At 33.8% G+C, this 23,900-nt stretch overlaps 1 protein-coding gene across 11 annotated transcripts in view; it reads left to right on the top strand.

Annotated features, from left to right (window-relative positions):
* Positions 1-23,900, top strand: part of LOC130452902 (longitudinals lacking protein, isoforms A/B/D/L-like) — a 625,711-nt gene that overhangs the window by 24,740 nt on the left and 577,071 nt on the right. The window lies entirely within an intron of this gene.

Genomic DNA, 23,900 nt, shown 5'->3' on the forward strand with positions numbered 1-23,900 from the left:
TAGATCAAACAGGCGAGATGAAATTCAATTGCGTTTTTTGTAAAACTAGTTTTTGGGCTGAAGCACAATTATTTTCTCATTGGAATACTCATCATAAACTTTCATAGGTTTTATTGAATGCGTAAACAAGTGAAACCTTGTAATCAACGTTTAATTTCATTACCAATTTGAAAGATGTGCCAATATTTTAAGAATTTCTTTCATTATTTCCGTTTAATGTGTCCCGACAGCACAGGCCATTGGCACAGAAACAAAAAATATGAAAATTACGTACAACACACGTAAATTAGATATATAATGATCTCACATTATGGATTATAGCCGCCCTTTTAAGCTCCGTGGATCCATTCTTGGGCTACTCTCTAATCTGTTACACCTATTTGCTTCCTTTTCTATCCTCCACGACTTGTCTCCTGTTCCTTACCCCCCTCTGTGCAATGTCCTGTATTATGGTTCCTAGCGTGCTTTTGGTCGACCTCTTAGCCTCTTCTAGGGCTGGCTTCCACACTGTTATCTTCCGTATTAGTGTTTTCTTCTTCATATATGTTCGAACCTTTAAATCACTATCACTATTATCCTCCAACGGTCTTAACAGGTACCAGATCTTTCTCTCCGCATTATTTGAAGATGCCCTGCATCCTTCCTCGGCTGGCGCAAGGTTTTAGTTCCATATGTAATGACTGTTCTAATTCCTGTTCGTATTTTACTACATAGAAACTTCACATACCTCCTCATATGCTTCTATTATTAGCCTCGCTTCAAGTCACACCCAAATCTTTCACTTTTTGGAATTGATATCTTCCCAGAATGATCTCACTCTCTTTATTTGTCTTTTTCTTAGTTACCAACATATACTTTGTTTTTCGAACAATCATTTCCAAACCCATTTCACCGGCCTTTCTCTTTCTTGCCATAAGTCATCAGCCTATCCTGTTGTCTGCGTACTGTGTTGAGTATCTCATCTATTACTTCATCTAACATAAATTATATTTGGTAGTTTTCTCGATCTCTATGGGAAAGTTTCAGGTTAAATTGCTGGTATGTGGTGGATTATTGTCTGCAATGAGAATGTGTCCGACGTGATAATTTTTCGTAGAAAAGATAATCCATTAAAGACATGATATAACCGTGTGTGAGTTTGGTGTGTTTTATACGGAGTCTTCTTATTACCACGGCGTCTATCATTCCTAAAAATAAAGAGAGAAGTTGATGGATCTATGTTGTGTCGTGGTGGGATACTGTTTTCCTATACATCGAATCAAGAATCTTGGTTTAGATTAATCTTGAAATCATTGTCAAGCTGAATTAGATTTTCTAAAGGGTTGTTGGAAGTTTCTTTGTTTCTCAATAGTGAGAAATCGGCGTCTTTTCCTCTTCATTCATGGAAAAAGTTACACGCTATCGATTTGGGTAGTATAACTTGATATTATTATTTTTTCCGTTTAGTAGATGATTGCATTATTGCTGTAACGAAAATTGACAATGTGATTATTATAAAAAACAATTTACAACCGATGTTGAACAAATCAATAATGTCAAGCAATGTAATTAACAATTATACAAACAATATGGTGAACAAAACCAACTTGAACTTAAAATTGTTTAAACGACGAATAATATTGTTTCTTGTATTAATTGTGATGGTGTTTACATAGGACAAACATCGGAATATTGTGAAAATAGAATGAATAGTCAGCAATACGATGAAAATATAAAATAACATAAACAAATATATGTAATAATGTAAATACTAATATCTTTGAAACAATCAACTGAAAATTGATTTTTTGGAAATGGTTCTTGAATAATGAAAATGAAAAATTTAATAATCATGAAAAATATTCATGAAATTCGAAGAAAAATGAAGTTTAAAAGGCAATCATTCTCCCCCAATTTATTTTATATATACGTTCAAAATATTTATATTTGATTTTATTTGGAGGTAGAAAGTTTTTGAAAACTATTTTCAATAATGGAGAAAACGCGAAAAGATATGGAAATTATGTAATACAAAAATTTAAGATATAATTAATTGCATAAAATATTGATAATTGTTATAGAGCAAATGACCGTCATATAAAACATTTTCGAAAATGAAAAAATGTTAATTTTTGAATATAAATGACGATTTTATTAAATTTATTACATTTTTTGTTTAAAAACTTTTCTCATATCGTTTTGCATTAAAAATATTGGTATAAAATTGATTTTTGACTAAATTTTGAATCATTTTCTACCTCCCAGACGGTTTGAACTATATGTATGCTAAATTAAGTTAAATTACTTTATTTAACTTGAATTATTAGTAATCAGTATTATATTAAATATAAACAATGTGCCATTATATTAAAAACTTGTCTGTAAATATAAATTATTGTAAATTCTATCGTATAGCATATTTTTTTTTTATTTCGTAATGTATAACCAAATTTCATATCACTAATTTTGAGATTCAGCTTTATTTCTTAAATATGGAATTAGTTGAAAATTAGTTGGCAAAAACGAAAAAATTAGACGTGAAATATGTCAACAACGACTCTAATTACCAGAGAAAGAAAAATGTGTTTCAATCCTATTTTAATTGAAATTATTTGATTAAGAAATTTTTACCCTGAATCTCAAAAATTGGTTAGGCTTCACCAATATACCCATTTTGAAAATACCATGTATTATAATCGTGAGAGATTAGAATGTAATTTTGTGATAAGAACCAAAGGATTAAATGCGTGTACGTGTGAGAGATGTTTTATTTGACCTTAGAAAACCTAACACCCGATCAAGCCTCTCGTGAGACGCTTCATACAGGCTGTGACACGAATCTTGGCGAGCACAGGAGTGCTAGTCATCCACACTCTCGATTTATTCTGCATTCACGCCAGACCTGCGCTCGAAAAAACCTACATACGAGCGGAACTACAGAGAGGCCGTCCACACTCTCGTAGTTTCGTAGAGACTGTGGATCGGGCATGTTGATATCGCCGGATTAACAAAAAGAAAAAGGGGAAAATATATTATTTTTGTTTTCGTTCAATTTTTCTCAAGCATATATGTTCTATTGAAAGATTTTGGCAAATTAATACCCCAGTTTCAATTATTTTAATATGAAATAAAGGGTGATGAAAAATATGGCGAATTATTTCATTAAAAACAACGAATTTGATTCCACTTATCCTAATGTTGAATACATGGTCGGAACCATTTCTGCAAGACTTCTTTAGGGATGGATTTCATCTGTGCTTGCTAAAATTCGCGTCTTGGTTGGGTTGGGCGCGTAGTCATGTTGGAAAAGGCACATCGCTCCAATAAACTTCGAATTTTACTCAATATTACAAAAGAAGACCGTGACCTTGATATTCAACTTGATATAATTTAACTGATAAAATTAACATAGAAATCTTAAATTTTCATACAGTCTTCATAATTACTATAGAACAGATTTCTTGAGACTCTTTCAATTTGAAACGAAACTTTTATGATATCAACGTTTCACGATGCAAATATGAACACACTAAAGTGGATATTAGTCCAGGTATTTTAGGTAACATTGGGTTTGTATTTTGAAATTTGAGAAACTCAACTATATTTGGACATCCTAAAGGTTGTCTCTCTCTTCTGGAACGCCATAAACTGCATCAACCAGCAATATCACAAAAAAGCTAACCGATTAGTACTGGAAAAAAGTAGGATTAAGATTCACCATTTATTGATTGAAGAATTCACAGTTCTACGTAGAAAAATTGTCTTTGTCCTAAAATTTATTTCGTAATGTTTCCATTCACGATGCTTTAAAATTTAGAAAAAATACTCTTATTCGTTAAAAATTTTATTTAAATACGCGTGGAAAACTTTCTGTAGCTTACGTAGCTTATTTTAAATGTCCTGTTCGTAAATTAGATAATCTGTGGGCTCCACATGTTGCTTACGATAAATGCTAAAGATGTTGTGAAAAATTCCTTTTATATAAATAACTTTTTATTCAATTTAGACCACTCGATGACTGTTATGATGATTATTACCGGCAAAAACGCAAAACCCGCTGAATATCCTGATCTAGTTTCGTCTTCGGTTCCAATCTCTCCTAGCCTTCAACCTCCAGTACCTGAACCATCTTCAAAAATGTCTCAATCATAGCTCAAATGAAAATATTGAAAATGAAGAATTTGTACTGTCACAGGAACCTCCAATGACGAAATTTGAATATTCAGATCTTTTGGATTCCCTTTACCAAAGAAGATGGACTTTGTTATTGAAGGACGAAAGAGGTTTTTTTGAAGCAAGCTTGAAGGCAGTTTTATTATATAACGGAAAGGAATTTCCATCTCTTCCAGTCCTTCATTGTGTACATCTGAAGTGTGAACATTTTACTAGAAGCTTTGAAATATGAGGCGCAGTTCATTGGAGGTATCGACGATTTGAATGGGATTACAGGGTGGAATAGTAGAGCAGATGATAACTCTCTATTCAACGATCATGGTCACTGAAAACTGACTTTTGTATTGGGGAAGAAAACGTTAAATATAAACCTATTACCGAACGTAAAAATGTGTTTATGCCTCTTCAAGTAGATGAAGAAAATCCATTTTAAAAGACAATTTTCCAAAATTGTAGTGCTGTTGAGCCGAAAGTGCTCAACGAAAAAGTTTTTGGATTTTTAGGGAATAAAAAAGTTTAAAATTGCAGAGAGCTAATTTATGATATATTCGAAGATTTTGAAACTATGGGGTGCAGAATGTATATAAAAGTAAACATGGAGAACGTTTTCATCAAGAAATGGACTGAAATGGAGTTGGACGTCGTGTTCAGGACCAATACAACGATAATATGATGATGTACTACATTTGAATATGAAACAAAATGTGATAGGGTTCACTCTAAAACTTCTTCATACTATTTTGATGATACCTAAATCAATAAATTTGATTGAGCTTTTTTACAAACAAACACAAAACTTTTCAGAAATATTGAGCAACCATTTTTCTGGAAACGAAACTTTTTTCACGCTGTATATAGTTTTCTGTTAAAATTCATGTTGACTTTTGTTATGCATTGAGTGCAACATTTGCTCTCTTCGGATCATTGGATCAAGCGCATTGGAATTAACCTTTCCCAGAACGTATTGACGTGGTTTAAGAAACAGCTCAACAGGTCTTATAGGCCCAAGGCTTGGAGTCGCTCTACTGCTTTCCTCCATCTATTTTTGTCCACATCAGCTCTCTATTCTTTCTAAATCTCCTCTACATGCTTCTCTCTAGTTTTCCGTGGACGTCCTCTTTTCCTTTTAGCTCCTTCTCCTCTCCATAACGATCTTTTCACTCAACGGAATCTTCTTGATTCTAACCACAGCTTGACCATACAGTGCTTTGATCTCTGCGTTCTCCATTCATTTTGCACTTATCCCTCCAAAAATCCTCTTCACTACTTTTCTCTCCCATATGTTTATTTTGGTTTTTTTCTTTTTTTTTTGCCATACAGCACCGTTGGTTGTATAACTGTCTTGTGGACGCGGCTCTTGAAATATCTTGATGGTCCCCCTAGGGTTCTAAACGTTTTATTTTCTCTCTGGCTCTGCAATTGGTTGCAGCTATTCAGATCCTCTCCCATCTTCATATATTTGGTCTTTTGTTCATTTATGCGCAGTCGCAGTCCTTATTTTTTTGCTTTCTTTTCATCTGCGTTGACAAGGATTTGTGGTTTGTTATTGTGAATCATCTCTGGTTTCGATTTATAACTGTAGATAAAACTTGGACCCACCATTAGGTTTATACCATGGAAAAACAGTGAAGATAGTGGATTATAAAGAGCGAACTTGTTCTTAAAGGTAAAGACAGTTTTATCGGCCAGAATTGTGATGGTAACTAATGGGGTACTAATGGGATTGTGTAGTCGGAATTAATTGAAACAGATATGTACTTATTTTTTTTTGGATTTTTAAATAAATCACTTTTCTTATATCTAGTAGACAAAATTCCATTTTATCATTCTTATATTTTCTTCACATTAATTCATAATGAATTTTTTGGCTGGAGAAAGCATCAGTTGAACGGAATTTGTGATTGTTAGACCAAATCAACTAATTCATGTCATTAATTTGTTATGCTATAAATACTGTTGTTGGTAATGCCTTAAACACCATAAATAATCCAATATTAATTTCAGATGCATGGAAGGAGCACGAATGTTTCAAATGTAACCGTCGCTATAAAAGAATTAAACACCTCAAAGCGCACATACGATACGAGTGTGGTATGGAACAAAAATTCTCATGTATTTTTTGTACGAAGCTATGCCACCAAAAATCGAATCTTAAATCGCATTTAATTAGGAGACATAATATTTCCAAGGATTTTAACCAATATGTCAAATTCATGGGATGAGAACATTTTTCGCACTTTTGATAACGACGGAGATTTAAGTGGAATTCGAAATTTATACCCAGTCGATTACGATATTTATAAATAAAATAAACTGCTTCAAAAAATTTGGGAAAACTCACAAATAAATTATTATTTTATTTTAAGATGATTATTATATTTAAGTAACGTGTATCCCGGTAGTTGGGAGCCCTCTAGTTTCTTGGCTTTTTCAATATTTTTTTACGGACAAACCATTGAAATATTCAATTTATTTGTTTTTGTATAATCTTTATTAACATTTAATTAAGATTAACAAATTTTTTGAAGTCAAATAAAATAGGTGCCTGACGGAGACCAAACAGCATTTTAATATTAATATTTAAGACTGAGGATTGAACTAGAGTGAATTCTAAATTAAAAAAATAAGATCTTTTACACACTTTTCAAAATTACATTCTGTTTTTCTCAAGTTTTTCGTCGTAGAAACAAAACTATCGATGCAATCGTGATAATCTTTGTTCTATATCTGGTTTATACTATATTAAAGATGCTGTATAAATTTGAAAAAGATCCGTCCAGTGGTTACCGTTTCGAAAAATGGTGTTTCCAGAGAAACGCGTTTGAAACTTCGCGCGTTTTCTTTATAGCAAGACTGAACTAATCGACGCTTCACGACGTCTTACTCAATATTCGAAAGCGTCACTGATCCCTTTTAATTGAACCTAATTCACAAAACGTCCAGGTGGCAGTTAGATTACGGGATATCGATACGATGATCAGCGCCGTTCGGTCTTCGAAGCAGGGGCTGTAACTAGTTGACCACTTCGAATATTGAAAAATCTTTGGGCACACATTTTCTACGCATATTGTAGATGTGATCGATTGTTTCGCCCTTATAAACTAGAGGACTCCCATGAGTAACGTATGTCCTAATAGTTTTTGCACAAAATATTTAATAATATATTTTTGTTATTTGCCATAATTAACAGCTTAGTAAGTTATGACTTTCTGTGAACATCTCTCAATAGGTCTTGGAAGACTTGATTATCGAGTATATAAACTTCGCGGGCTAAAAGTGGCTAAAAATCTTTAAATGGACGCGTCTGAGGTTATTTGTTTTGTTACAAAAGGTACACTACCTGTCATCGTTTTTGCCCACCTTATAGTTTGGTTGATACAACAATTGAAAACAATACTGTCGACGTTGATATTTAAATTTTGGAGAATACATAAAGACAAAATATAGTATTATTAAAATTATAGTCTGTAATAGCAACATATTCAAATTTTGGCATTTTCTATGAAAATTTCGACAAACAATCGTCGTGTATTTGGTTCCACTCGTTTTCCAGGATGTTACAAAAATGTGAAGTTGAAGTAGGATACTGCTTTTTGATTTCCCTGTTCAATTTGTCCCACAACAACTCAATTCGAGGTCGGGCGGTATTGACGGCCAAACAATTATTTCCTTTCCTTGTCATGCTAGAAGGTGAATTTTCTGTCGTACAGGTGTTGGCCAGAATGTACTACATTTTTAATACCTTCAAAATCCCTTCAATTTTCACCGTCTCCCTTCCTCCAAAACATCTCTTGGACCCAACAATCTCAAACTTTGACTCATCACTGCATAAAACTCTTTCCCACGCTTCAAGCGTTCAATTTTTCTTAAGCCCACGCAATCTTTTAATTTTATTTTGACCTTTTAAATAAAGTTCCTTCACTGCTACTCTTTCAAAATGCTAGTCTCTCTAATCTCCTTTCCATTGTAGGAGTACTCAAAGGCAGATACTTAGATTCAATGATCTGAGCTGCTATCTCTGGTCCTGTGAATTTTTAGGCCGCTCTGAGTTAACATATTCTGGGTCTTTTTATATAAACAAAAATAAAATTTTGCCAATACCAAATTAGATGATACATTTTTTTGATTTTTGTCGAGTGTATTCAATGAGGTTGCCCATTATGATGGACTTTAATATGGTTGGTATCTTATTTTTAATGGGATCACGTTGAGTGTAACTCAATTTAACTCTACTGCAACTTTCCCACAACGATCATTATCCTTAAATGATCGTAATTTTTCTGTTAAATAGATTTACTAATCTAAGATCTAGAATGTGAAAAAAATTGAAAACAATCCAAAGTTTCCGAAACTCTGTAGGCATTTTCAAACATGTGGTTTGATGTTATTGAGGTGTCGATCAGCAAGGAACGATTTTAGTTGTAAGAAGAGTTGGGAGTCCCTAGGAGCGAGGTCCTGGCTATATAAAGCACGTCCCAACCAAATTCCTGTAGGAGTTTTCCTGTCTGAAGTCGGGCACCTTTTGACACTAATCATAGGCGATTGTTCTGTATTGCGTAATTTCTTAATGATCTCACAGTAATCATGTGCATTGTTTGATTTCGTTTCAATCAGCAAATGCGCTTTGTATACCAAAAAATGGTTCGTTCAGAGTTTTCGAAGTGTTCCTCCCAAATTTCATCACTCAGTTTAATTGTGGCCAAGTGCCCTGGTCCGTGCTCAACTATATTCCAATTATCAATTGAAGAGAACACAAACAAAAGTAAAATTTCCAGCATTTCTCATTAATTAGATCATATCAACAAATTAAATTGATATAGAATCAAAAAACCAGTGACCAGGTGGAAAAACAGTGCCGGACAAAAATCAACCAAATTAATCAATAAACATATTTTGTGGTCCTTCGAGCCGGATTGAATCAGCGACATGTATCGACCTAAAGTGTTTCGAAACGTCAATATATAAACACTTCAACTAATTTGTTTTCAAAAATAGATCTAAATATCTTTTTCCTTTATTTTGGAACGCAATAATACAATGCAAAACAATAACAAGACTTGTTATCAAATCTCTCTTTGTATACAGAAGAAAAGAATTGCTTTTGTTATTTAAAATATGCACGTACTTCCTTAAAATACAAGAACTATTTTATATATTTCGAGAGTTCATTTTCTCAATGTTGACTGCTACATCCATCTCCTCAGCTTTATCTTGAAGATCTCTATATATCTCTTTGACCGTTGGTAGTCATCTTCCTATTAAATTGATGTCATTTACTTTTTATAGTAGTAAGTAAGAAAGCTAAGGGGCTACCAAATGATCTTCAAAGGCTTGTAAATGTGTTAAACTGCAAAACTAAATCTTTCAATATGATAATATCTGCATCCAAAACTCCGTTAAGATGTAAGCTAAGCGTAGACGGCCAGATAAATCACCAAGTAATGAAATTTAAATACTTAGGAATCGAGATTTCAGGATTTGGAGACGTAGAGAACGAAGTAAGAAAGCAAACAACTAGGATAAAAGTCAAATCGAGAATATACAAGGCTACTATAAGACCCATGATGACCTACACCGCAGAGACACGGCCAGAAACGGCGAAAACCAAAAGAAACAATGGAATGAGCACATAAGTCGTATGGATAACAATAGACTGGCCAAGATTGCGCGCTATAACCTCATTGGGCCTAAGGAGTACCGGCCGACCCAAAAAAGGTGGAGCGACAACCTTGAAGCAGGATAGGAGGCAAGGATGTCAGATAAAACAGGCAACTACGCCTAAGACACGGAAGAAAAAGAAATATGAAACTAGAGTTACTAGTACTGATAAAATTGCATTTCCAAATCCTCTTCCTTTCCCAATTATTCCTGTCCAAAAGTGCGCTTTTCCAATTGCACTTTTTTAGAAGACCGATTGCTGTCATCTTTTCTTAGTTCTTCTAATTGTTTTTCAAAATTGGATTCAACTACTTTCCTCGGCATTTTTTGTTCATCCATACGCATTCCCAGTACCTTGATAAATTCCTAGATCTGTTGTTCCTTGTATTCATGTTTATATTTGGATAGTCAAGCTTTAAAATGTACGAGAATGGTTCCAGAAGTATCTAACGTGTCCTGGAGATGGCTGTAGCTGCTTGAAAAATACCTCAGTATCAGAAAGTACATTTTTTAAGTTTGAAGACGCTACGTTGTTTAGTATTTGTTTGGAAACCAATATAAAAGCTGAACTCATGATGTAAAGACCACAAGGTGTGCTCCCAAAACGACGCGGCAATTTGGGAGCGAATTCTCATTGGTTTCTAAAAGATGCGCAGAACGAGTCGAAAGCCCTCGGGAAGAACACACATTGTAGTCTTTACATCATGGCTGAACTAGATATTACTCTGAGTGAGCTTCCCCTTAGTTTAAATGACCAGCGAAGACCAGCATCGCAGTGGTTGATCAAATTAGCTGAAGACTTCGGGTACTGGATGATCGTCGACTGGAAGTGCACGATCTAGCAGACATTATAGACGGTCGTTGCATATTAACTTGAAATTTGGACATAAGAAAGTTAAGCGCAAGATGGGTGCTGCGTTTGCTCACAATGGAACAAAAACAGCGTCGTGAAGATGTTCCCATCGAGTGTTGGGGAATGTTTCACAGCAATAAAGCCGTATTTTTGCGCTGCTTCATAACCTTGGATGAATCACTTCAAACCCGAAACAAAATCAAATCATTGGACTGAAAAGGGAGAACTAGCTCCCATGATATTGGTGTCATTTGCGTATGCTGCTGTTTTTTGGGGGATCGATGGATTGATGGGATGTATGGGCTAGACCATTATTGTTCAAACCCTAAGTTATCTCGAATTGGTCAGCTTATTCTGTATATATATAATTATATATTATATTTAAGTAGTAGGTACTCATCTTGGTAGAGTTCCCACTTACCGCTTTCCTCATTTATCGCCAAATTAATGAGGATTCTCTTTCAGGATTCTGCGTTAGGGAACATTAATATTAATTGATAATTTCGATTCACAGATAATTGGAGCTGTTCTTTTTAGCTATGCACCAATGCGCCAATTGTGGAAGAATGTACAAATATAAGAAGAATTTGTCCTGTCATTTGAAATATGAATGCGGAAAAGAAAAACAGTTCGTATGCACGTATTGTCCCAAATCGTTCCATCGAAAATCTACGTTAAAAAAACATGTTTGTACACAACACGAATACAAATTACTTTAAATTAATAATTCAACAACAACAAAGATAAAAATGGTGGTGTTTTTAATGTTTTATTTGAATTTTGAGTGAGTTTGTGGAATGCAATTGAAAAAAAAAATTAAAAAAACCTTAGTAGATTTTGATTTCAACCTACACGTCTTTCCAACATCTTAATAAATTTTATTTTGAGGGGTTCCGATTCTAGAAGAAAATTGTATAATTGTTTTAGACAATGCTCTATACCATTCCAGGAAAACTGAACAAATTCCTACCCCAGCCACAAAAAAGTCATAATTCAAGTCTGGTTGCCTTTGCGTATACCATTCGAGAAAGTTGAGATTACCACCAATTGCGTGGTGGCTGAGTTTCAATGAGGAAAGTTATTACTTGATAATAAAATCAACTGAACGCCACTGGCAATCACTAATATCGATTCACATTTCTTTATGACATTACGGAAGAATCAAACAAGATCATGCAAGATTGCAAGCACATCCACCACAAGTCGTATTATTGCACGTCTGAACAAATGTTGCGGACGGGACGGCGCCTCGCGCGGCAACGGCAAGTCTCGACGCGTGTTATTGAATATGCAAAATGCATACAAGTAACAGTCACTGAACTTGTTAAAATATCGGTCTATATTGATAGGAGAAGTCATATCAATATTTTTTGTCACACCCAACACCCTCGTTGAGTCTCCTTTGGACCCCTGGTGGTCTACCTGGACCACTTTGGGAATCAAGGCCATAGAGCCAAAATATACTAGCGATAATCAAAATATTTTTAGTGATAAAATAATTTTTATCGTATAATTCTTAACTTAAAATCTCTTCACATTTCCTTGTATAATTCTGTTTCTCCAATTAGTTCAGTTAAGAATCATGGACGATTTTTTAGGTAACAGATTTCTGATCAACGGCTTGGAGGTCGAAGAAATAACAAGCCAGAGAGGACATACTATGTTAGTTATCGAAGGATTCAAATTCAGGATATCGGGAATTGGTCAAAACAAAGGGACCATTAGATGGAGGTGCGCGAAAAGCGGCTGCAAAGCGAAATTTTTCACAGATACATTCAGAAGATCTATAAAAAAATGCAATCTTGTACATAATCATGATTTATATGTTCCACATTTTCAATTTTAAAAATTAGCAATATTAAATATAAGCTGGTGTATTTTTGTGTATTCCGTAATCGAGCAGAATGATGATACGTCTTCTACCAAACATTGAAAATGAAAATTCGGCGCGCCATCTATTAGGATTTAATAATAAATCATCCAAGACGACGATCCTAACATTGTTATCCAAGAAGAAGAAAATGTATTTCTGCTTTTTTTCCCAAATAAAACCCACTCTCGATACATGTTCAATCTTCTAGTTTTTTTATTTTGAAATTTTTAGTGGGTACTGAGAATTCTCAAAGTTTAGTTCGAATTTAGGATACAGGAAAAAGTCGCTGGGGTCTAGATCTGGGTATTCAATCAAAGCGAAGTGCAATTCGTAAATTTTAGTTATAAGGATTACCGAAGTGTGAGAAGGTGCGTTATCCTGATGGAAAAGAATTTTTGTTTTCTTCAAAACGTCGATGAAACCGTCTTTCGGAGTATATTGGCCATTTGCAATCTATTTTCATAAACAGGTTTCATCATAGCTTGAGCATTCTTCAATCGCTCTTGATTAGTGATTAGGTTTCCCAAAAATTGCTCTGTCAATCATATCACGTGCTCACTCGGATTAATCTTAACTTGCTGGCCAATCTTTGCGTCTTTTCTTCATTGCTACAACAAGAGATATTCGTCCTCGTTCCCACCATACCTTTATACTTCTATTATCATCAGTTAATAACAACCTGGACTCATCAGAAACAAAAGTTTTAATCAGCTGGAGGAGGAGCGGGCGGCAATGCGTTGCCCAGTGAATCGAGTTACCTCTAGAAGGCACTGACATTTTTTTCTAAAAAATTTAAAACCAATTGATACATTGTGACATAACAAAATTATAACATAACATAAAATTGCAGTTTCCGTGATAAATAATTGCAGATTAGATTTTGTATTATGTTGTACGAGGGAGATTCAATGGTTAAGCCGATGTATATATTTACAGAACCATGATTTTTATATAAACGAAGGATATACGAAGATGGTTCCACAAAAGAGACACAAAAATTTTGGAAAATGATATTTATATTATAATATTTATTTTCGATAAGTTCGATACCCTTTTTTATAAAAAGAATCGTCAATCTCCTCATTAACTACAGACATTACCTTTTCATTGTTGGAAAATCTTTGACCACCGAGCAATTTTTTTAAATCTAGGAACAGAATATAATTCGAGGGAGCTAAATCTGGCAATTATGGTGCATAATCCGTTAATTTTGGATATTGCGACAACAGATGTGTGAGCTGGTGCATTGTCTTGATGAAACAACACTTTCTCTTTAATCAAATGCGGCCGTTTTTGCTTGATTTCTTCGCTCAAACGTTGCAATAAGTTCGCATAATAGTCGACGTTGATAGTTTTTCCTTTTTCAAGATTGTTAATGAAAAATTATCCTGCGCGTATACCAAAAAACCGACGCAATGTCCTTGCCTGCAGAACGATCTTTTGATTGTTGTTCTGTTTCGGGTGTGAAGTGATGGACCCGCGTTTCATTCATAGTTGGCGCGAAAATTGTGTAAAAAAATACCAAATACTCGATGGAAACATCTTCACGACGCTGTTTTTGTTCCATTGTGACTAAACGCTGCATCCATCTTGCGCACAGCTTTCTCATGTCCAAATTTTCGATGTACCGCACTTTTTGAAACGCCTACTACGTCTGCTAACTCGCGAACTTTCAGTCAGTACCTCTTTGAGGATTTTCTTCAACATTTCACCAAGAGTAGGCAAATTTTTTCCATGTTTACTATTTATGGCTGCCAAACAAATACTAAACAACCTGGCGTCTTCAAGTAACTACCTCCATCTCTAGGTCAGGCTAGGTACTTCTGGGACCATTCTCGTATATATTATCATGAGCTCCGGAGTTTTAGTACAGTGGTTATATCATTTTTACAGTAGTCATATATATATTATAAGGTTTCAGTTTGATCAGTTTACTCTGCTGGAACACTTTGTACTCTTAATTATATATTTTCATTGTAAACGTCGAAATATGGATATTGGGGACAGATAATAATTTTTTCAAGCTCTCAGAATTATTAGTTTCAATTTTTAGGAAAAATAAGTGAAATTATTGTACACAGTTGTTTATAAATGGTAAATTATATTGAATATCTAAAAAAATGTGAAAAAATTGTATATCAATCACGCGCCGGGATAGAATGACCAAGAGTTAAGTTTCCAAGTTGATGGTGGTACTTGTTTTTAACAAAATCTTCATCAAAAAGATTTAGTTATGAACCCAAAGAAGTTCCGAAATCGGTTAAGCTCTGCAGCGACTAAGTTTCTTGCATTTGAAGCTCCAATTATTAAATTCAAGGAGAGGCTGGATTCTATCGAAGAACTATAAAAAAATATTGAAGTTTTTACATGTCTTTCAAAAAAATAGATTTTGAACTGTTTCAAGATCAAAAGTTTACAGCTAAATCATCGATTGGAGGTGTTGGAGGGATATAACTTTTGGTCCTCATATGTACGAGACTTGTTCTTGACGATTCCAGCTTAAATATGATAAAAAAGATAATATTTAAGACTACAACTGAACTACAACACATTAGGTGCCAAATCGTAGATCATACTTGCTATATTCTCATGCTATTGCCATACAATCGATAATTTGCTTCCATCTGATTCTTCTGTAACAACATTTGGTAGTTATGACGAGAAGTTTGTAAAGTAAAAAGATTTTTCAATATGATTCACCATTTAGAACAAATTTCATTCACTGTCCTTGAAATTAAAGATGAATAAATTTCGAAAGTTTGAAAAATAGTATTGTAATGAAACTACCCTCAATATCCCAGTTTAGATAGTAATTATTCGACATATATATTTTTAGTTTTATGATTTTTTATGAACAATATGGAAGTTTATTCACAGTTGACTCTATTATATTCAAATGTTTTAATAAAATTTATAGAATTGTTGTATATAGCTTTATTTAGTCGGGATCATCGTCATCTTCAAAGACCTTGCATGTATCCGTATAAGTTGCTCACATTCAGCTATAAATTCATTTGACTTAACAAACTTTTGTGCATTTTCATCTGCTTTTGCCCTAAAATGCTTGTTTCCATTTGCAAGTCACTCACCATCAATATTTAACCATTATCACCATAGATATGTACCAGAAACACGATCAAAAAATGTTGAAGTGAAAAAGTGACAAGCTTAAAAGGCTCACTGCTTGTCTCAACACATGAAACTATGAAAGACGACCTAGATGAGCTAGAGCTCCATCTTTAAGTAGTAAGCTGTTACAGAGTCACTAGTGGTACTTACAATTCCAATAAAAATGTGCCCGTTTTGATCTACTATGTTTTCAAGTTAAGAACAAAGTTAGAACGTTAAAACTTTGTTTCGCTAATATAGCCAAAGAAGTATATCCTTTGGTGATGAAGCTGGTAGACCTCCTATCTCCTATGTTGTTGAAACATTGAGGAGTTGATTCGTACGAAAAGATCATCGAGAGTGCAATTATTCACAGTCATATTTTCATCTGTTTTTTTGTTCAAAGAACGTGCCGACTCGACTTTACTCGCCTTCAAATGCTTGTTTCCATTTGCAAATCACTCACCATCAATATTTAACCATTATCACCATAGATATGTACCAGAAACACGATCAAAAAATGTTGAAGTGAAAAAGTGACAAGCTTAAAAGGCTCACTGCTTGTCTCAACACATGAAACTATGAAAGACGACCTAGATGAGCTAGAGCTCCATCTTTAAGTAGTAAGCTGTTACAGCTTACTGTAACTCTACTATGTTTTCAAGGTCTTCAAATTAAGAACAAAGTTAGAACGTTAAAAATTTGTATCGCTAATATAGCCAATCCAAAGAAGTATATCCTTTGGTGAGGAGGCTGGTAGATCTCTTATCCTGTTATTGTTAAAACATTGAGGAGTTGATTCGTATGAAAAGATCATCGAGAGTCCTCGGTGTAGTACCATACACAATATTTTTCATAAGCCTCTATAAAAACGAATCCTTCCAACTGACCATGGAAAAATTTTATGCGATTATTCACAGTCATATTTATACTCAATCGATTCTGATTGTCTAAAACTTGGATGTCAATTTTCATTGACATAATAGTGAAAAGTACAGAGTCACTAGTGGTACTTACAATTCCAATAAAAATGTGCCCGTTTTGATCTACTATGTTTTCAAGGTCTTCAAGTTAAGAACAAAGTTAGAACGTTAAAAATTTGTATCGCTAATATAGCCAATCCAAAGAAGTATATCCTTTGGTGAGGAGGCTGGTAGACCTCTTACCCTGTTATTGTTAATGTATATGTATGTTATTGTTAAAACATTGAGGAGTTGATTCGTATGAAAAGATCATCGAGAGTGCGATTATTCACAGTCATATTTATACTCAATCGATTCTGATTGTCTAAAGTGTGGATGTTTAGGTTAGGTTAGGTTAGGTTAGGTTAGGTTAGGTTGGGTGATGGAAAAATTCTACTTTATCTTCATGAAAAACGAATAAAGTTTATTTCTAAAAACATATTTGTACGTTCCTAGTGACTTTTCCGAAGTTTTTATTGTATTTTAATGATAATTCCTTCATCTACTTTAGCAAATTTTGAAACTACACTACAAATAAATGATGAAGGTTATAGTTATGTACCTTCTTTCCGAAATGTACTTCAAATAAGACACTTAACCTCCCAGTTTTTTGTATATAATATTGTAAAAAGATATTTTTTTTTCAAATTGTATTCTTTTCCTACAAAGTAATTATCCACCCAATTATTTTCAGATATCTATAAAAATTTTTTTGATTATGGTCACGATCTTCGAGTAGAAGAAATTAAAAGTATAAGAGGTCAACCTATGCTTTTAGTCAATGGTTATAAATTCAGGAAAGCAGATGTTTATCAATCGGGACGTATAAGATGGCGTTGTTCAATTCAAGGATGCAAAGCTAGATTATTCACTAACTCTACAAGGGAGACAATCGATCGATACGTCTTTAATCATAATCATAATATGTAATTTGATTATTTAGTTAGAAATGTAAAGTGCCTTCATTCATTAATGAAAATTTATTGTTTTATATTATGGTTGTCTTACACGTAACGGCTTACCGGAGTCATCCCCCAGTGCAGATCGACCGGAACGTTCGTGGGAATAGAATCAATTCTTTCGAGTGGTGTAAGATTCAACAAAAATGAATAATTCTAATGATTTTTTCTAAGAACTCTATACACTCCTTTGAATAATAATTTTTCCATGCGTCTGAAGTAAAATAGTGTGGATGTGGAAGCCCACTTCATGCAATTTCATTAGCGCTTCCTTTTTCACGAAGGGCCTTATCTTCTTCAAATTCTCCAATAGTCATTCAAGTTATTTATGCGCTTTGGTGTCGATTCACCACGAGCAGTCCACTAGGATGACTGTCGATTGGACACCGGTGCGAAATGACAGTGTTATGTTTCATCAATTGTCATTTCATCAAATGTGATTTAAAGGCCTCAAACACTACTCGGAATAATCAATTTGTTGTTGTTTTTGGTATATTGCGAGCTTTTGCATTTATTAAGCTAAATCTTAGCTTCAATTTTTGTATCGAAACTCGCGAAATTATTTCATAATCAATCTTTCAAACTAACAAAAGTTGCTTTACTCAAAATGCTACAATTAAGAAACTAATAGTATGACAGCTGTCAAAATTATTCAAGTATTTTTTGAAGGTTAGGGTTAACTGAGAAACATATGGATTCAATAATAGTATAGCCATTTAAATGTCAGCCTACGAACCTATTTTATAATTTAGAGTATAGTTTATTTGGTTTTTATAAATTCATCTGGTTCAAATATCAATTTATGTTTGTCTTTTTCATAACTTACTTTCTATTTACAGTTTTTGCATAATTTATCTTCAAAATTAAAGCAAATTTTGATAATATCATCGCATCATCTCACTGGTACACCTATCAGGTAACACATCCGGTAGACCGTAGCGTGTATAACTTACTTAAGGTTTGTTTCAATGATACGTGTCGACGCGAGACTAATTTAGAAGATTGTTTAAGATCACTAACCATTTCGAATGTCTTGTATAACAATCGCAAGCTCAATTCTTGTTTGAACTTTGGACTTTACGTCCATGGTTTGTAGAAATGTCTATATTGTGTCTGCGCATGCTTCGGATTATCCTGAACTGTCGTTGGAACGAATCTATTGATGACCTACTTAGGTTTTGGAGGAATTATTCATACTATTATGTATAATTTCTTTTGTTAAAAACACATGTATTAAATTTCGTTGGTTTTTTTGGTGTATTTCTTGTTGTTAAGCTTTAGATTCATTTATATATTTATATAAAATAAGATTTAGTACTATATTTGTGCAATAATATTTGCCCTGTTACTGACTGGAATAATTTGGAGATTTGACAGAACTATATTTTTGATATATGAATATTACACTATAAAATTTATACAGTGTGACGCATTTATATAAATAAAAGCAACTCTATAGTTTCGTTTACTTATTATATTGATTTGAATTTTGACACATTTAAACCCCTAAATCCTTTTGAAACTTGAAATAATTGCCTCGGAAGACGTCAACAACGAAACAGACTGATGACTAAATAGAATATAATCCATTTAAGTGATAAGTAATTGTGCAAAAGCTGTTTGCTGAGAAAATCGATGTAATGAGTCCTAGAAAATAAGTTGTCGTGTGTAAATTTATGGCGTTTTCCCCCTCATGAGGTGAAATAACCTTTACATGGTTGCCATCTTTAAGTGCCTTTTATTTTGTAGACAGTTGCGTTTAGCAATTTACACATTTCAGTCTGCATCTGTCTCGAGGGCATTTTATGTACGTACCTCTCGGTCTTAGTTAATGAGATATACACCATCGGTACTTATAATAATTCCAAAAAAAAAACAAGCAGGAGGTACAACGATCACAGATTGATATGCCCTAAGTACCAGGGAAGCTTGCTTTTAATATTCTTCTTGGATAGAGTGCATCAACAACAGCATACGTTTCAAGCTTGAAGACGCCACGGTGTTTAATAATTTTTCGGCAACCATCATAATGAAAGGAAAACTGGCATTGAAAATTCTGTGGCTGACTTGCTTCTAAGCCATTGGATAACCAGGTCCAAAGAAAGCAAAGATCGTTCCATCTCCTCTCTCATGGTGTCTGTTTTTGGGATGCGTATGGAATAATTTTCAGTTTGAATTGCTACCTCATGCACCCTATTCGCCAGATTTAGCCCTCTCGGATTAATTTCTGTTCCCAGATTCAAAAAAAAATTGCTGGTCAAAGATTTTCCAACAATGAAGAGCTGATATCGGCATTTTTGTGTTTTCTTCTGAGGGTACTTCTGAAACCATCCTTGTAAATACATTAAGATACACTAGTGTTGATGGAAAAGACACATATAATTGAGAACCTGTACGACAGGGGGCGATCGTTCCTGTGAATAGAAGTATGTGTCCTGTCTTCACTGTTGTTCAACCGATATTCCTATAAAGTCTTAAACAAATTTATATCAGAAATAAATCGGGGTCAAAATTACTGTGAAATCAAATGTGAAAACTAGTAATCGTTCTATGGCTCGAAGTCCTCTTGAAGTTACATTAAATCGTGAAGTTCACACAAATGCATTCGTGCTTCCAGTTCCAGAGTTTCAATCTACTCCAATATTCATGATGCTTAAGGAGATAAAACTTTTGTTTCTTCAGACTATACAACCAGCAGTTTCTTCTAGACTCATTTTGGTTTTTAGTTGTTGGCAATATACTATAAGGATAGGAACCACCGGGGAAGAAAACTTAGAGGACAACGCCACCAGCGAGTTAACGCTATAGAAGAAGAAAAGTGATTGAAAAATATAATGTACCAGTAAGCAATTTCTAAACATAACAATTTAGGTTAATAATTTTATATTTTCTAACTTACATGGACTAAATTTCGTTTTCCTTGCATTTTATTGTGTTGATGCCGTGAAGAAAGATTATCTTCACATACAAGAGGTAAGGATTCAGCTCCAGGTGCAATGAGAGATGTAATTTCGTTGGAATAAAGAAGACGAAACAATCTTATTGCTATAAGCTATAATTTGTTTTATTCCAATTTTGATCTAAAGGTTTTTCAAAGAAAAAATTTATTTAATTTTTTTATAGAAGTCAATTGCTATGCTGATCAGTTGGGAATTGAAGAGATTTTGAGCAAAAGGAAGCACATCATGTTAAAAGTTTGCGGTTATAAATTTAAAAGATGTGTTCGTGCTCGCTATAATTTTATCAGATGGAGATGTATTATGGTTGGATGTAAAGCAAAATTTTTTACCGACAAAAATAGAGAGATTGTACGGAATGGGAATTTTTTTCATAATCACATTTGATCAGTATTAGTTTATTCTTAAATACATTTCTATAGTCAATAAATCAGTATTTACAACGAATTTATTTCAACGCCCTTCATCTATCCATCACAAATTGTTACGTTTGATGTTGAAACAGACATTTCAAATCACAAATAATTCTATTGAACTCGCTTTTCAAGCCATCAGTGGCTTTGACTCAATAAAGAACTTTAATTGAATTGAAAATAATTATTTTAGATAACAGACTAAAACAGTAGTCTGAAGATGTCTTTGCATTTCGTTGAAAATATTAATCCTCTATTTTAATGATATAATTTCGTCATTTTCCTTCTCTTCTTTGTTAATCGTTGAAAATTTAACCAATTTTTTGACATATTCTAATTCATAAATTCCATTTTGTCCATAGTATTAATATTAAAGATAGAGCGAGACTCAAGTGGACCCGAATTTCTGATAAAACTATTTATACGAAACTGATAAGGACTTTATCAGGTAATTTCGCAACCTGGTAAGGTATAGGTTAGAATAACCTTATGAGGATGTAGCGCAGATCATTATTGAGGTCTTGATCAAATGGTCCTGAATAGGATTCCCTCATAAGATCAAGATTACCATTATATCCTTATAATCATGGATTGCCTTGTACATTACATATTCCAGAATAGATTTTCAATACCGCAAATAATTTCCGGTCAGCGTGGTACTGATAAGAACTGATAAGTTGGCCTTGGTTAGGATTGATGTATTTGGTCCTGATTCAATTACTTGATATAGTTGCTATCTGAAAGTGAGAGGTTCAGGAATACTACTAGTTATGATTCTGATTCGAGTTCGTGATCAGGAAAGCTCGAAAGAAAATCAATTTATTTTTAACTAGGGTTATCCTGATACAGTCCTAATATGGACTTCGTCAAATTAGCTTGATAAGAAATACTTTTCTCTTTAGTTTTTTGTATGGACACGATTCGGAAAGCTTGAAGGACAATTTATTTTTTTAATAGGATTATCCTGTCGCAATCAAAGCGTAGACCTCGTCATGATTGATCTAATAAGTTCCTGATTATTGTGATGTTTCAAGGCAATAAGGAAAAAATTCTAGTCGAGTAAAGACATTCTCTATATCTCTGTACTGAATTTTGATTAGATTGTGGTTGTGGGAAAGGCAGGATTTCAATAGCGAGTGAAGAAAATGGTAAAATGGATGCTCTTATTTTCACTCTCTATTTTTAATACTAAATCTATGATTTTGACATTGTTTTTAAAGACGTAAGTAACAATTACCACAAAGGTATCGATTGCCTTTGAAGACGAGTTAACTAGGCGAGTCAATTTACTAATTTTTTGTGGTAATAATTTATATAAAATTCGTATTTTATTTAGTTAAAAAATACCCAATATGCATCAAGTTTCAACAACTAACATAAAAGATATCTTCAATTTTCTATTTAATTATTAACAATATGAAACTGAAAATTATTTATTTTTCTCTTTAAAAATGCTCATAGTTTCCCCAAACTTACACTAAGAATTTTAATTTATAAATACAAAATATAATACATATTGAGTAAATAAAAAGAGTAATAAATTGATTGGGTAATATTTTGTAGAGTTAATTTTTTCATAAATCGTCTTGTTGTAGATAGAAGATTTCATTGTACGAGTTGTGGTAAAAGTTATAAACATCGTTCGCATTTAAATTCCCATAAAAAGGAATGCGGAAAACCTCCTGATTTAGTATGTGCTTTTTGTCCTCATAGAAGTCACAGGAAATCGAATTTGAAAGTTCACATGGCAAGGCAACACGGAATGACACTTTAATCCATTCCAAAAACAATATTTTGTAAAACCATCAAAGTACATTTTCTTTTATTAGTATTCCATGGGTCGTAGTTTTTTGAAGCGATCTCAAATAAATCTTGATTGTGTCCAAGATAGATGGCCAGAGATTTTTTTATTATTTTCTGAAAATACGCATTCCAACATGAGTTCTATACTAAAAAACTGAAAAAAAATTGTCAACATTTCATTTAATTTGGATTATGGAGGTAGTTCACCCTCACATTTTGACATGGAAAGCACTCAGCAATAGTTTTAGGTGCAAATTGCTGTTGAATCAACTGAAAACAGAGTTGTTAAATAACATAGAGTTGGTGACAGTTTATCTTCCCAGTTTTCTTCAAAATCTTTTCATTTTATTATAACAGCAGGTGTTAATTCACCCTCAGCTTCGCTGTAAACTGCCCAACCAAGCAAATATCATGGAAATAAGAGCGGAAATTTATTAAGAGAAATCATACTCATACTATACTTATGAAAACATCAACTAGATGGTGTGGACATGTGAAAAGAATGAGGATGTGAAATTTAAAGTGGGCATAAGGACAATAAGAACCAGAAGTTGAGGAAGATCAAGAAAAACCTGCGGGGTCCCATAGAGGAAAGTTCCAAGGGTTTAAGCTTGGCCCAAACTTGGCCCAGGCTTGGCCCAACTATGTAGAACTCTGCTTGTAAGCCAAGCTTGACCCAGTCTTGGTAAAACTATGGAGTGATAACGATGGGTCAAGCTTGGTCGCCAATATTGGGCCAAGCTTAAATGCCAGGGCTAGGCCAACCTTAACTGTCAGTATAGAAATACCAAAATCCAAATTATGATTATTGAACGCTTGTAGATTGCACAAGTCTGTACCATTATCGTTAACCTCACTCACAGAGCTGATGTTCACACTTAAATTATTTGCCCTTTCACAATTGAGTTAGTTTTTTTCTCTTATCAATACACGTTGAAATACTTTGAACTCGAAGATACGCATCAGACATGGTTACTTTTAATAGTAATAAATAATAAAAAATGTGTGATAAATTACTCGAACCACGCCGTATGTAACCGAAATGCCGAGTCCCCAATGAATGGCCAAGGCTGAGTTAAGCAGGATTGACTCAACCTTGGCCCAAACCTGGATTGTCAATGAATGGCCAAAGCTGGGTCAACTAATCTTGGCCCGAGCCTGG

Source organism: Diorhabda sublineata, chromosome 2, assembly GCF_026230105.1.
Source record: "Diorhabda sublineata isolate icDioSubl1.1 chromosome 2, icDioSubl1.1, whole genome shotgun sequence".
In the NCBI taxonomy this organism is placed as follows: Eukaryota; Metazoa; Arthropoda; class Insecta; order Coleoptera; family Chrysomelidae; genus Diorhabda; species Diorhabda sublineata.